Here is a 13,334-nt window from a genome sequence, read left to right on the forward strand (position 1 = left end):
TTTTTTTTCAATATTGATTTAATAACTTTGTAAATATACATGCGCAACTAAAGTTACCGTCTGTCGAAAACATAGACGGACCGTAAAATTAATCAGCTAGGTTAAAACTTAGCGGATAACCTGATGTTTAAGTTGGACCTTCGTCTATGCAATGCACAGGCGGACCTTAAAATAAGTGAAATTAAACTAAGTCAAAAGACTTAGTGGCTAAAATTAAAATTAAAACCGAGGCCAATGGCCGGATGCAATATTATTTTTATAAATTCGTCTGCTCATATTTGAGTTTGGGGTCCGGCGACGCCCCTCCGGTTGTTATCGTCGCAAAGGGCATTCTATCGTTTGCTCTACCAGCATATGCAGACGGCAAAGATTGAACGACCAAATTGGTTAACTCATAGTTGTATGACTAAAATAGTCTAAAAGAATGATTAAGTTTAAAATCGAATGTCAAGTGACATCAGCCGGTAAATTACTGAAGTACTCTAATAGACTATTCAACGAAATAGTACCAGCTACCCTAATGGGGCAGGTGATTAAGGTGCAATGGATTGCAGGTATCCCAAACGGCCTTTAAGTTGTTTGGGATCCATCTGACAGGCGGACTATATGTCCCTTGTTCCATTGATTGTCAGGCGGCAATTACCCGCCTGACTCACAAAGATATTATATAAGAATAACCGGTTGGGTAAAACGTCTATAGTTAACGGCTGTGTACTTGGTTTGGGGCAATCACTGTTGTGATTGATTGGCTTAGGAACATTCCATACTCTTTAAAGTATCAACATTCCAAAGTCAATCAATCATACAAATACTGAAACCAATCACACAGCCTTCAGGGGCAAGAGTAGCCGGTATACTGTTTGAATTGCCGCATGCTTTAAAAAGTTAGGTAAAAATTTCAAAATAAAAATTTCATAATTTACATGCAAAAATTGAATCAAAACTATATAATTTCATCAAGTAAACTTAGTCGGCATATTTCATTCATAACCGGCAAAAACCGGATAAATATTGTTAACCGGATCAACATTCGGGAGAAGAGAAGTAAAATTGTTACCCGACTCCATAGTCGGTAAAAACAGACAAATACTCGGCACGCAGGCCGGAAAGATCTAAAATTTGGCATACTGCCGCTGAAAAATCAAGGTTGAGGTTGGGCCGCCTGGTCCTCCTAATGCTGGACATCCTGGTTCTGAGCCTCTTGGTTTTGAGGCGCCTGACTCTCCTTGGGGATCTCCTCATCAGATTGAAGCTCAATGGCTTCCCCTTCTTCAGGGAGGTCCTTGGCAGGCTCCTTAATCTCTCTGTTTGCCTAGGCGGCGAAGGACTCGGGCTCCGACTCTCCTTTTATTCTCAAATAAACTACGTGATCAGCATATTAGAAAGCCAGAGCCCACTTGCCATAACCTTCGTTGGGGTGAAGAGCAGCCCAGACGATCTTAATTCGGGTGTCGGTGTCTTCTTCATTCTCAGAAATTAGACGCTCTTGCTCCGCCTCGATCGTTGCCCTGAGATTCTTTTGGACTTTCTCCTCATCCTTTTTCAGCCTCTCAACCTCCGCCTTGAGATAAGTATTCTCTTGGGAGACACCCTGCAAGGTCTTGAGGTCTTCCTCCGCCTTCTTTAGGTTGGTCTCTGTCGTGTTGGCCTTCTTCTTTGCCTCCTCCAAAGCCTGATTAAGACCCCTAATCTCATCCTCCTGTTGCATCAATTCGGCTTTAGTTTCAAGTTCATTAATTGTACACTGATATTGAGTAACATCTTGGGAATCCCTAGCTGATCTAATGGCTCTTTTTACCTCCTCCCTCTTCCGGGCATATGGCCGCTTGAGTCCCTCAACCTTGAGCATGGTCAGTAGACACAAACGACGTCAATCATGCGGGATATTTTATACTTAATTTCAGAGAAAAGGAATTAGGTATACCTCAGACAAGATTGCAAGGATTCAATCAACATTGAACGTCTCAATGCCGGGAATAGAGTCCTTCTCCTTCTTGTGCACGGTCGCCAGCATGGACCAGGCATGCGCCTGGACGTCCAGCCATCAGGGGGATTGATCTGCACCATATGTGAAAGGTGAGTGAGTTATATAGGTGGCACCAGTCTGATGCCAGTTTGTTGAGAGTGAGATTTCACTCGCAACGGCCAGCCCAACTCAGGTGGGGATTCGAAGGGATTGTATTAACCTTCAGAAGCTTGTGGGATTGCTCCACACACAAGCGCAGAAAGGCCGGAAGGGACCAAATCAAATCCCGCTCTGAAGCCTCCCACGGTGGTGTTATTCCCCCCGATGCGGAGGCGGTGCTTCCCATAAGACCCCTTAGGGCCCGTCTTACCTGAAGTTGCTTTTACAGACTTAGTAGGATTGATTGGAGTGGAGGCGGTCTTCTCCAAGCTCCGTTTGAAAATATTTTTGGTGAAGGACCTAAGAAGTTCTCTACCCTGCAATTTAAAACAACACTAAATGAGCAACCGGTGACACCTGATAAAATTATTAGGCTAAAGAGAAAAAGTATTTACCTCCGCCCTCAGCTTGGCAGCCCTAGCCTCCACCGGGTCTCTCCTTATTTGTGAAGAAGATCGCTTCGGGGTCTTCTTCTCAACCACCATGTTCAAAGCTTCTTTTGCAAATATAACCAACACATTAAATACAGTATCGTGATAGAATAGCAGAAGTACAAGCGGCATTAAACCAGATGCAGATCAGACGTACGTTTTGGAAACATGGTGCTAAGCCCACAGGCAGACAAGAATGCCTCATCCTTGAACCATGCACACATGGGAATCCAATTATTGGGGACCTTGATCATGTCCCCGGTAGGGAGAGTCTCTGGATGGAGCTCAAAAAACTTGGTTTCCATGATTGCATTGTAGTCATCTCCCGGTATCCGGGGAGGGCACATTTGCGACCTAGAAGGTCAGGTTTTTTATTATACCGGTGCAGCTCCCGGTTCTCTCAATGGGTTGGGGCAGACAACAAATAAAAGCGGGTCTTCCAACTGTCATATTTGGACACCTTGTCCAAAGTCATCTGATATTGAGGGAGGGTGGTCAGAGTGTACCACGCCCTCAGCCACCTAGGTTACGGCTTAGATAATGCATGTGAGTAAAAGCCTTCGGCTGAGGTTCAAATTTTGCATCTCACAAGCGGCAACATATCCAAGAATGTTGGCCCATGAATTTGTGGATAACTGCCAAACTCCTAGGCCATAAGCCCTTTATGGATGCCTACTCCGGCTTCCATCAGATACCCTTGTGGAAAAAAGATCAAGAGAAGACGGCCTTCGTCACTGATCTGGGGCTATTCTGTTATATGGTGATGTCGTTTGGCTTGAAGAATGCACCGGCTACTTTCCAATGGATGATTAATACAGTCTTCATTAATCAGATTGGGAGGAATGTAGAGGCGTATATTGATGACATGATAGTCAAATCCAAGCTACAGACGAATCACCTTGCTGATCTCCCAGAAACCTTCACCACACTTAGGCGACATAAGGTTATGTTAAATCCCAAAAGGTGTGTTTTTGGTGTTGAGTCTGGAAAGTTTCTCGGATTCCTGATTAATCAAAGGGGGATAGAGGCTTAGCTCGAGAAGATACATGCGGTGATTGACATGAAGTCACCCTACACTGTCAAGGGAGCACAGAGGCTTACCGATTGTCTGGCTGTGCTTGGGAGATTCCTCAGCCGGTTATGTGACAAATGCATTTACTTCTTTCAAGCAATCAGGAAAAAGACTAGATTTGAATGGGGAGATGATGCTGAGGCGGCCTTTTAGAAATTGAAAGAACATTTACACTCCTTGCCAAGGCTTGTTATCCCTTTGCCAAAGGAGACGCTTTACATGTACCTAGTCGTCTCAGATCATGCCCTCAGTGTTGTTCTCCTTGCTAAGAGAGACGGCAATAAGCTCCTGGTCTATTTCATTAGCCATTTTCTTAATAATGCCGAGCTTCGGTACCCCATTGTTGAAAAATTTGGCCTTGGTCTGTACATGGCTATTAAAAAGTTGAAACCATACTTCTTGGCACATTCGGTGGTGATCTACACAGATCAGCCACTCAAGTGGTCAATGACAACTTTGGACTCATTCGGCAGAATGCTTAAATGGGCTATTGAAATGCAAAGTCTGGAAATCACCTGTGAATCAAGAAAGGCAGTGAAGGGTCAGGCGTTTGCTGACTTCATTGTCAAAATGACAAGGCCGGTTGCTCCGGATAACCTTGATCAGGTTTGGAAGGTGCATGTTGACGGGAACTCTAATATGAATGGCTTTGGTGCAGGCATAATCTGTCAAACCCTCGAAGGGGACAAATATAAGTATGCACTACTATTCAAGTTCCATGCCTCAAACAATGAGGCAGAATATGAAGCCCTGCTAGCCGGTATCCGCATGTGTAAGGCAGCTGATGTGTCCATTTTATATAGTATTTTACCCCTGTCCCTTGGTCGTAATTAGTAGTGTTTTTGGCTCTTTAGAGCCACTTTTATTACTAATTGGTGTTTTCTAGTGTTTTCCTAGATTTGGTTGACTTTTGCAGGGATTTATGCTTTTGGAGTATTTTCCCGAGATATTTTGGAGCAATCACGAGCGTTGGAGAAGCACGACCAGACTTTATAGCCAGGGCCGGTTAGAGCCATCGAACCGGTGATTAAGGGCTCGGTATAGGTGATACCGGGGCATTTGGACCGAGTATTCAAGACTTAAAGAGGAAACCCAGATTGGCCTGAAGAATTGGAGCCCAATTGAAGTCCAAATATTGGCCCAAATGAGCCGCCCGGCCAAAAAGGCTAGCGCCCGAAGGCGCGCCCGGCCGGGCGCGAGATGGCTATTAGAGATAAAATAGGCGCGCCCGATCGGGCGGTGCCTCGCCCGATTGGGAGCGTGTATATTTATGAGACGATTAGCGTCGTTTTAATTTTTTTAATTTAGGATTTTTGTACGGAGTATAAATACTCCTCCGTAATACGGATTTAGGACGACTTCTACCTCTTTTTCTTCTCTTAATCTTCTCTCTTAGACTTTCTCTCTCTACTTAGTTTTCTCTCTCTTAATCTCTCTCTAAACCTTTGTTCTTAATTCTTTCATTAATTCCAGATTTATTTTGGTAACGATTTCTCTTTCCTTAATCTTAGTTATTTATTTTATTCCTTTCATCATGATTTATTTTATTACTTTGATTAGTTTAGTTTTTAATATGTGTGAGTAGTTTAATTTCTAGGGTTTATGGGGATCTAATAAATAATATGATGGGGTAAATTATTGTTGTTGATTATCAATGCTAGATTAATTTCCTATTGATTGGATTAATGCTCTGTGACTAGATTAGGCCTACCTTTTATGCATGAGTTTGACAATATTGATTCAAGATGCGAGAGATGAGAATTGATGTTTAGGTCTAGTTTCAATAGGCAGGTTAATTTATAAATGGTTTAGTCGAGATTCGAGAGATGAGATTTAATACCGATAAATTAATTGTGTGATTGTAATACGTAGCGAAAGCCCTTTACAATCTGGTTAATTGATGTATTGATGATTGACTATTATTGATTATTGGTATTGCATGATAATTTCTTATTGGATTGTTTTATTGTTTTACAATTGCGGCTTGTAAAAGTATAGCAATATTAAATTGATGAATCGAGCAGATGTTAATTTGATATTAAAGGCTATTTTCAATAAGAACTTAGATCTAGTAAATTTTGAGAGCCTGTTAGATCTATGTTGTTTAATAAATTGTGAGAGCCTGTTAATCATGTTATTTATGCAATGTCAATGATTGATTATTATGTTTTACCCTGGAGTATTATTTATTGGTGAACCTATACCCTAGATCCCTTTATATATCGTTTTCTCTCTACTCTTATTCTTTGTAGTTTAGTTTCATACTTAATTATAAATATTGGTTACTTAGATAATTTAGATTATAATAATTAATTAGGAATAAAAAGACTTGTTTCCCTGTGGAGATCGACCCTACTTCCCTATCTACATTAGTTAGTGATTTAGGTAATTATTTTTGATTAGGGGATACGACTTTACCCTGTCAGAATTTGGCGCTGTTGTCGGGGAAACGGTTTTATTTTTATTTCTGATTGTTTTTGTAGTCTAGATTATCTCCCTTTTGTCTCAGAGAGCGTTAGTTCTCTGAGACAAATCTCATATTTGCTTCTAGTTTTTGTTTATGCCCAGGTGTTCCAGATCAGGTTACATCCCTTTCGATCCTGAGATCGAACGTTCCTTCCATAGACAGAAAAACTTCTACAAGCAAATCCTGGCGGATTCTGGTGATACTAACAATAATCACCGCGATCCTCCAACTGATTCTAGCGATTTAGAGGTATCATCAGACACAGAATCAGAGATGGCGGCTCCAAAGAAGCTTAGTGATTATTCACAACCAAAGCTTACGGATTTTCCACATCTCACCCCTACTCCGGCTCTTGATGGGGTTCAATTCGAAATCAAACCTCAATTTCTAACGATGATAGAGAGGAAGCAATTCAGTGGAGCAAAGGGTGAAGACCCGAATCTTCACATTGCCGACTATTGTCAATATTGCAACACCATCAGGCAAGCCGGGGTCACTCAACACCAAATCAGGGAGATTCTCTTTCCCTTCTCTTTAACTTGAAAAGCTAAATAATGGTTCAATGGCTTAAATAGAACTACACTTGGTATAACTGACTGGGAAACTCTTGTTTTGAATTTCTATAATAAGTATTATCCTGCAGAGAGAACAGCAGTATTACGGAGTGCGATTCAGAACTTTTCCCAAGAAGCCGATGAGTCTTTATATGAGGCTTGGGAGAGGTTCAAGGACTTACAAAGAGAATGCCCCCACCATAATTTAGCACAATGGCAGTTAATCCAAGCCTTTTATAACGGCATTGGAAATTCTTCCAGAATAATTTTAGACTCTGCAGCTAGTGGGAGATTTATGAATCTTAATGTTGATGATGCAGGTCAGGTTATTGAAGATATGGCGATACACAATTCCCAATATGGGAATCCCAGAGGATTTGCTAACAAAGGGAAACATAGTGTCGACTCTATATCCTTTTTGCAAGCTCAACTGACCTCAATCTGCCAAAAATTAGATAATCTGAGCACTGCTAATGTAGCTAATGTTTCTGCAATTAATAACAATTCTAATGAGGCCTTCTGTGAAAATTGTGGTATTGTAGGTCATTAGGAGCAGGATTGCAGGAGTTCCGTGGAGCAAGTTAATGCCTTCCAAGCTTATAGGCAGAATCACCCATACTCCAACACCTACAATCCTGGGTATCGGAATCATCCATACCTTTCCTACCGGAGCACTAATGTTCAAAATCCACCACCACAAGAACCACAGGTGCCACAGCAACAGCAGCAGAAGTATTATCACCCAAATGCTAGCCAGAAGAATCAACCACAACAACTCCCCTCATCTTCCGACCCTTCTTTGGGGGAAATTAGAGCAATGTTGTTCAATATGCAAAAGCACATGGAGAGCAGAGATACGACAATCGATCAAATTTTAGCGCATAATAAAATTGTAGATAATCAAATTGCGCAACTCTCCGCCACTCTACAAGCACGCCAACAGGGAGCCCTGCCGGCACAGCCGACTAGGCCTACGGATCAAGCATTTGCAATTACTCTAAGGAGTGGTTCAAACTATGAAGGGCCCTCTATGCCCGGAGTTGATGAACCTATTTTATTGAATAATGCTAATCTTGATTCCATTAAACCAAACAATGTAGTTGCTAGCCCTGCAGGGCTAGAGGATAATACTAACACATCTAATTCTACATTGCAGGGTAAAACTCCAGAGAAGGTGGCTACTCCAGACAAAGAGAAGAATGCTCAAAAGCCAATTATCAAACTTACTTTCCCCAATCGTCAATTGAAGACAAACTTGGATAAGTAGTTTGGTAAGTTCCTGGAGGTGGTTAAAGATTTGAAGGTAACAGTTCCCTTTACTGAATTGATCACACAAATCCCCTCATATGCAAAATTTATGAAAGAAATTTTGACGAGAAAAAGGTCTATTAGTGAGGTAGAGAAAGTAGCTTTCACTGCAGAGTGTAGTGCCGTACTTCAAAATAAGTCTCCACCTAAATTAAAAGATCCGGGTAGTTTTTCTATCCCTTGTCATATTGGTAATCTCTTGATTGATAATGCATTATGTGATTTGGGTGCTAGTGTTAGCGTCATGCCATTATCTGTGTGTTCTAAGTTGAAAATGGGTAAATTAAAAGCTACCAATATAACTCTGCAAATGGCCGACCGTTCTTTCAAATACCCCCTAGGTGTTTTAGAGGATGTCCCCGTTAGAGTGGGTAAATTTTATATACCTGTAGATTTTTTTGTTCTTGATATGGCTGAGGATATGCAAACCCCAATTATTTTGGGTAGACCATTCCTTAACACTGCGAGAGCAGTCATAGATGTTAGAAGTGGTAAGTTAACACTATCAGTAGGGGACGATAAAGTTGTTTTTAATCTGAATAATGCCCCCAAAAGCTCCATGACTGAGGAGAAATGTTCCAGTGTTAATGTGGTTGTAAATTATTCTAACAAGCCCCAAGCTCTTGAAAAAGATCCCTTGGAGGAGGTATCTTGTGTTGCATCCCTTTCAGATGAGATAGACAAATGGCAAAAGGAAGTCGATGCAATAGAAAGAGCACTCTACAATGTTGGTCTTGGTTTCGAGGATGAACAAGTGGAACCGGTCGAGCAAGTTGTGCGAATCGAGCCTATAATAAGTGTTCCGCCAGATCGAGTTGCAAGTGTTGAACACAATGACAATTTGAAGCAACATTCGATCGAAGAAGGGTTTTTAGTGCGTAGCATTGAAGATCCCCCACTCCAAGTCAAGGAGGATCCACCAGATAAGGCGACTTGGCATCCCACAGGTTATGTCAGGAAGCCGCATCACAGCCTAAACATCGCTAGACCGGGTGAGAAACCACCCGATCAAGCGTTAGGCCAAGGGTCCTAGGAATTGTACTTGGTAAGAAGGTCGTGCGGGATCTGGATAAACCAGCGCTTTGCGGGAGGCAACCCGTATTTTTTAATGCTTATTAGATTAGTTTTTCTTTTCGTTTTCTTATGTGAGGAGAGACGAGGGAATTTAAAGAGTTTTATGAGTGTTTGTACAGGTTTGAAGGAAAAGAGTTAGACAACTTTTTGAGAACAGAAGAAAATTAGCATTCCCCGATTTAGTCTCGGGCCCGACCAGGCGAAGCTCGCCCGATCAGGCGCGAGAGCAGGGTTCCAAAAATAAGAAATTTCGCCCGACCGGGCGAGACGCGCCCGACCAGGCGCAAATTTTTACGTTTACGGACTAATTTGTCCGCCCGATCGGGCAAGCCTCGCCCGACCGGGCGCGAGAAATGAAGAAATTCTGGGAAAAAATTCGCCCGATCGGGCGACTGGCGCTCGACCGGGCGCGAGAGCTTACGAACTTTTTTACACTCAGATCGCCCGACCGGGCGCGAGAAACAACCTCATGTTTAATCAGATCGCCCGATCGGGCGACCCACCGCCCGACCGGGCGCGAGTGTCAGACGTCTTGTTCTTCTCCCGTCTTTTCTTCTTCTTTCTTCATTTCTTCTTTCCTCCATTACTTTCTCTCTCTAAAACTCAAATTTTCTCTGACTTCTCTCTAAGATTTCTCCTCCATTACCAATCCAAATTCAAAACTTTTTTTATATTTGTGATCCTCCCTTCATTCTCTTCACTCTCATACAAATATTTTTCAGTTTTAATTCAAAATATTTTTGACCCATTTCGTCTACATGGCTACAAAGAGGGCAAGATCCATTTTTGGTAGGAGCTCCAGCTCGAGGGAGGAGTACGACCCAGACTTGTAGCTCCCGTATTGGCCGACGATCCGGATCGTGAGCCGGGAACAGAAAGAACGATTGGAGCATCTGGTCGGTCGTGAGGTAATCCCTTCTCGGTGGTTACACCGCCCTACCTTAGAATCATATGGTTTGTTTGATTATGTTAAACGATTTTTGAATGATATAGGCACAAGAAAATTTGTTGACATGCATTATCCTACATACCGAGAACTCACCTGTGAATTTTTTTCCACTTTTCATGTTGTTAGTAGTAGGAATGGGCCTACTTTATTTTTCAGGTTAAATAATAGAAATATTAGTTTAACTTTTGTTGAATTTTGTAAAGTTTTTGAATTAAATTCTGAATTATCTCACCAGTGGCATGCAGTTTATAAAATGGGTGATGTATATTATGCTTTGACTGGTTTACCTGCCCCCGACCCCCAACATGCTAGTACAAAATCCATTCACCACCTTGTCCCGAAAATCTGGCAAAGATTTGCGGGATTGTGTTTTTTGGGTAGGGCCGAGCCTCATAACGCTCAAACCAACGAACTAGCTATAATAGGACACTACGTATACGGGTTCGGGAAATTGAACGTAGGCAGGTTTATAGTTCACCACCTGAGTCGGCATGCCACTGCCAGCACCACTTCCAAGTCCCCTATCCGTTTAGGTGGCCTTATCACTCGATTAGCGGTGAAAAAGGCCGGTTTTGTAGTAGACGGACCCTACCAGCTGACCAACTGCGGACCAGATACCTACATGACTGCTAGGTATTTTGAGGATGTGGGGTGGGTTAGACCGGATAGCGAGCAGACACCCTTTTGGTGTATACGGACCGGGAACGAGCAACCTTTGCCCATTTATCTCCTTCCCAGTCCAGACTTGACCGCCTTTCCCCCAGGGCAACTTTCTTACACCTATGATGCTCTAGTTGCCAACGCTAGGGGGCAGGCACCACCACCACCCGTTCCACCACCCCAGCCTCAGCCCGAGGTGGCTTTCTCTCCACCTCGTATGTCCCATTCCGTCCCTCATGTTGACTCTGACCCAGTTTGGGATTTTCAGAGTATAGGTCAGGCCCTAGGACGTATTGAGCATTCACAGACTGGCCTTAGGAGGATGGTAGGCTCTATTGACCAGAGGTTAGGGTACCTAGAGAGGAACCAGGGTAGAGCTCTCTACTCTATGTACGATGATTATGCTCGTCGGGGCAACATGCCTAACGATGCTATTCACCCTGATTGTTTCAGCCTCCACCCCAGGGATACGATAGGGATCCCACTGCCCGTGGTATTTACTCTGACTATTCTTCCTTTTTCGGGTACGGGCAGGACATTCCTTTCGGGGGACCGGCGGGGGGGAGTTTTCACGCTGACTATTTTGGTGGTAGCTCTTCTGGTGCAGGTGGTGCAGGTAGTGCAGGTGGTAGTGGAGGTGCGGGCTTCGGCTCGATGGACGAGGATGATGAGGACTAGCTATGCTGGGCTAGTTTCCGAGCCAATGAGGACATTGTCTGATTCTGGCTTGGGGGAGATTTTGGTTTGGTATTTTTCTTTTTCTCTTTTCTTTTATTTTTGGTGTGTTTTCTTAGGTTAGATTTTTCGCTTTTTAGGTTAGTTTTATTGTTTTATTTATATATGAAAAATACAAACAATTTTGAAAAATAAAAATCCAAAAATACGTTCCAATGAATTATAAATCATGCTTCCCTGTGCCCCTTACTTGAGAAAATTGTTTTGATTCTTGGTATTTGATGATAGGCATTGTGGATTAGTTAATCATGATTTGATGTTTGATTGCCTTGAAACCTTTACATGCGTCAATTTTGTCCAACTACTTGTGAATATAGTGCTTGACTAGTTGATTTGGTAAGGAATGTGTGATAGTTCCATAATTCCTGGTATGACAATGAATTTGAGTATTGGTTTGCTACTATTAGTAATATTTATATGATTCATTATTATGCACACTGTGGAGGACGAAGGCATTTGTTCTTTTAGGTAGCCTCCGGATATTATAGATACATTTGTTCCCTTCTTGCTACCCATGTTGTTGCCTTGACTTTTTGTTGTTTATTAGCCATATTACAAGCCTATTTTGCCCCATTGGTTACTAGTCCCAAGCTTGGCTTGGGGGAGCTATTAGTGAGTGAGGTGAGGGAGTTTGTAGTGTGCTTATTATTTGCACAACTTGGGTGGGACTTTGAGAAGTTGTTTTGTTGTTATTCATGTTTATTTTTGATGCGTTTGAGAGTTATATTTTCTTGAAAAAAATAAAGCATGATATTATGAAAAAAAAAAAAAGAAGTTCAAGAAAAAAAATGTGAAAAAAATAAGTGAACTTCGAAAGAAAGAAAAAATGTTCAAATGTTCTAGTTGGAGGTTGATTCAAAAGAAAAAAAATAAGAACTTCAATGAAAAATTCAAGTTTGAAAATAAAGTTTATTTATTCACTCTATTACTCCATTATTATATCTTATGAGTGAAATTGTAAGAGTTGGATTTATTTATTATGATTGGAGTATATTTGGTTGGTGTCTGAGTTGGTTATGTTGTTGGAGATGTATGATCATTAGTTATTTTTTGTCATGGGTTTTATTAGGATATGGCTCCTTTAAGCATAGCTTTTCTCTCACTTATTCCCAAATTTATCCTACCCTTTACCCTAGCCTTACATTACAAGCTTTAAAGACCTTCTGACCTTTGTGGATAGAATTGTATGAATGTGAAAGTGTTGTTTATCAATGCAAGTTATGATTTGGCATATTTCGAGTCCACTAGTAGGTTTGAGCGTTCATTGTTTTATACACACGAGAGTGTGAGTTGGGAGGGCATTGTTCACATTAAAGGGGTGGTTGGAGAGCGATCGAGTACATCTTTTACTCGCCACATAAATGAGAGTTGAGTGTGTGAGCACTAGTCTTGAATTCTATATGCTCTTGTGGTTTGCTCTATTTGACAATTGTTAGGGAAGAAAGGTAATTGGAAGGACTTGATTGGTTGGCTCTGAAGCATGTTTATTTGATTTACCCTGAATCGTTTGTGCTTGATTTTTACTTATTGGGGTGAAGCATATTTATTGATTCATTGATGAGATCTTTGCTTAGGGACAAGCAAAGGTTTGGCTTGGGGGAGTTTGATGTGTCCATTTTATATAGTATTTTACCCCCGTCCCTTGGTCGTAATTAGTAGTGTTTTTGGCTCTTTAGAGCCACTTTTATTACTAATTGGTGTTTTCCAGTGTTTTTGTAGATTTGGTTGACTTTTGCAGGGATTTATGCTTTTGGAGTATTTTCCCGAGATATTTTGGAGCAATCACGAGCGTTGGAGAAGCACGACCAGACTTTATAGCCCAGGGCCGGTTAGAGCCATCAAACCGATGATTAAGGGCTCGCTATAGGTGATACCGGGGCATTTGGACCGAGTATTCAAGACCCAAAGAGGAAACCCAGATTGGCCCGAAGAATTGGAGCCCAATTGAAGTCCAAATAT

At 41.9% G+C, this 13,334-nt stretch overlaps 1 non-coding gene across 1 annotated transcript; it reads right to left on the reverse strand.

The window, feature by feature from the left end:
• Positions 1–6,749: 6,749 nt before the first annotated feature.
• LOC145629580 (small nucleolar RNA R71) lies at positions 6,750–6,856 on the reverse strand. Its single transcript, XR_014111745.1, has one exon. It is a non-coding gene; the product is annotated as a small nucleolar RNA R71 (small nucleolar RNA).
• Positions 6,857–13,334: the final 6,478 nt, after the last annotated feature.

The sequence above is a fragment of the Chenopodium album genome, chromosome 4, assembly GCF_948465745.1.
Source record: "Chenopodium album chromosome 4, dcCheAlbu1.1, whole genome shotgun sequence".
In the NCBI taxonomy this organism is placed as follows: Eukaryota; Viridiplantae; Streptophyta; class Magnoliopsida; order Caryophyllales; family Amaranthaceae; genus Chenopodium; species Chenopodium album.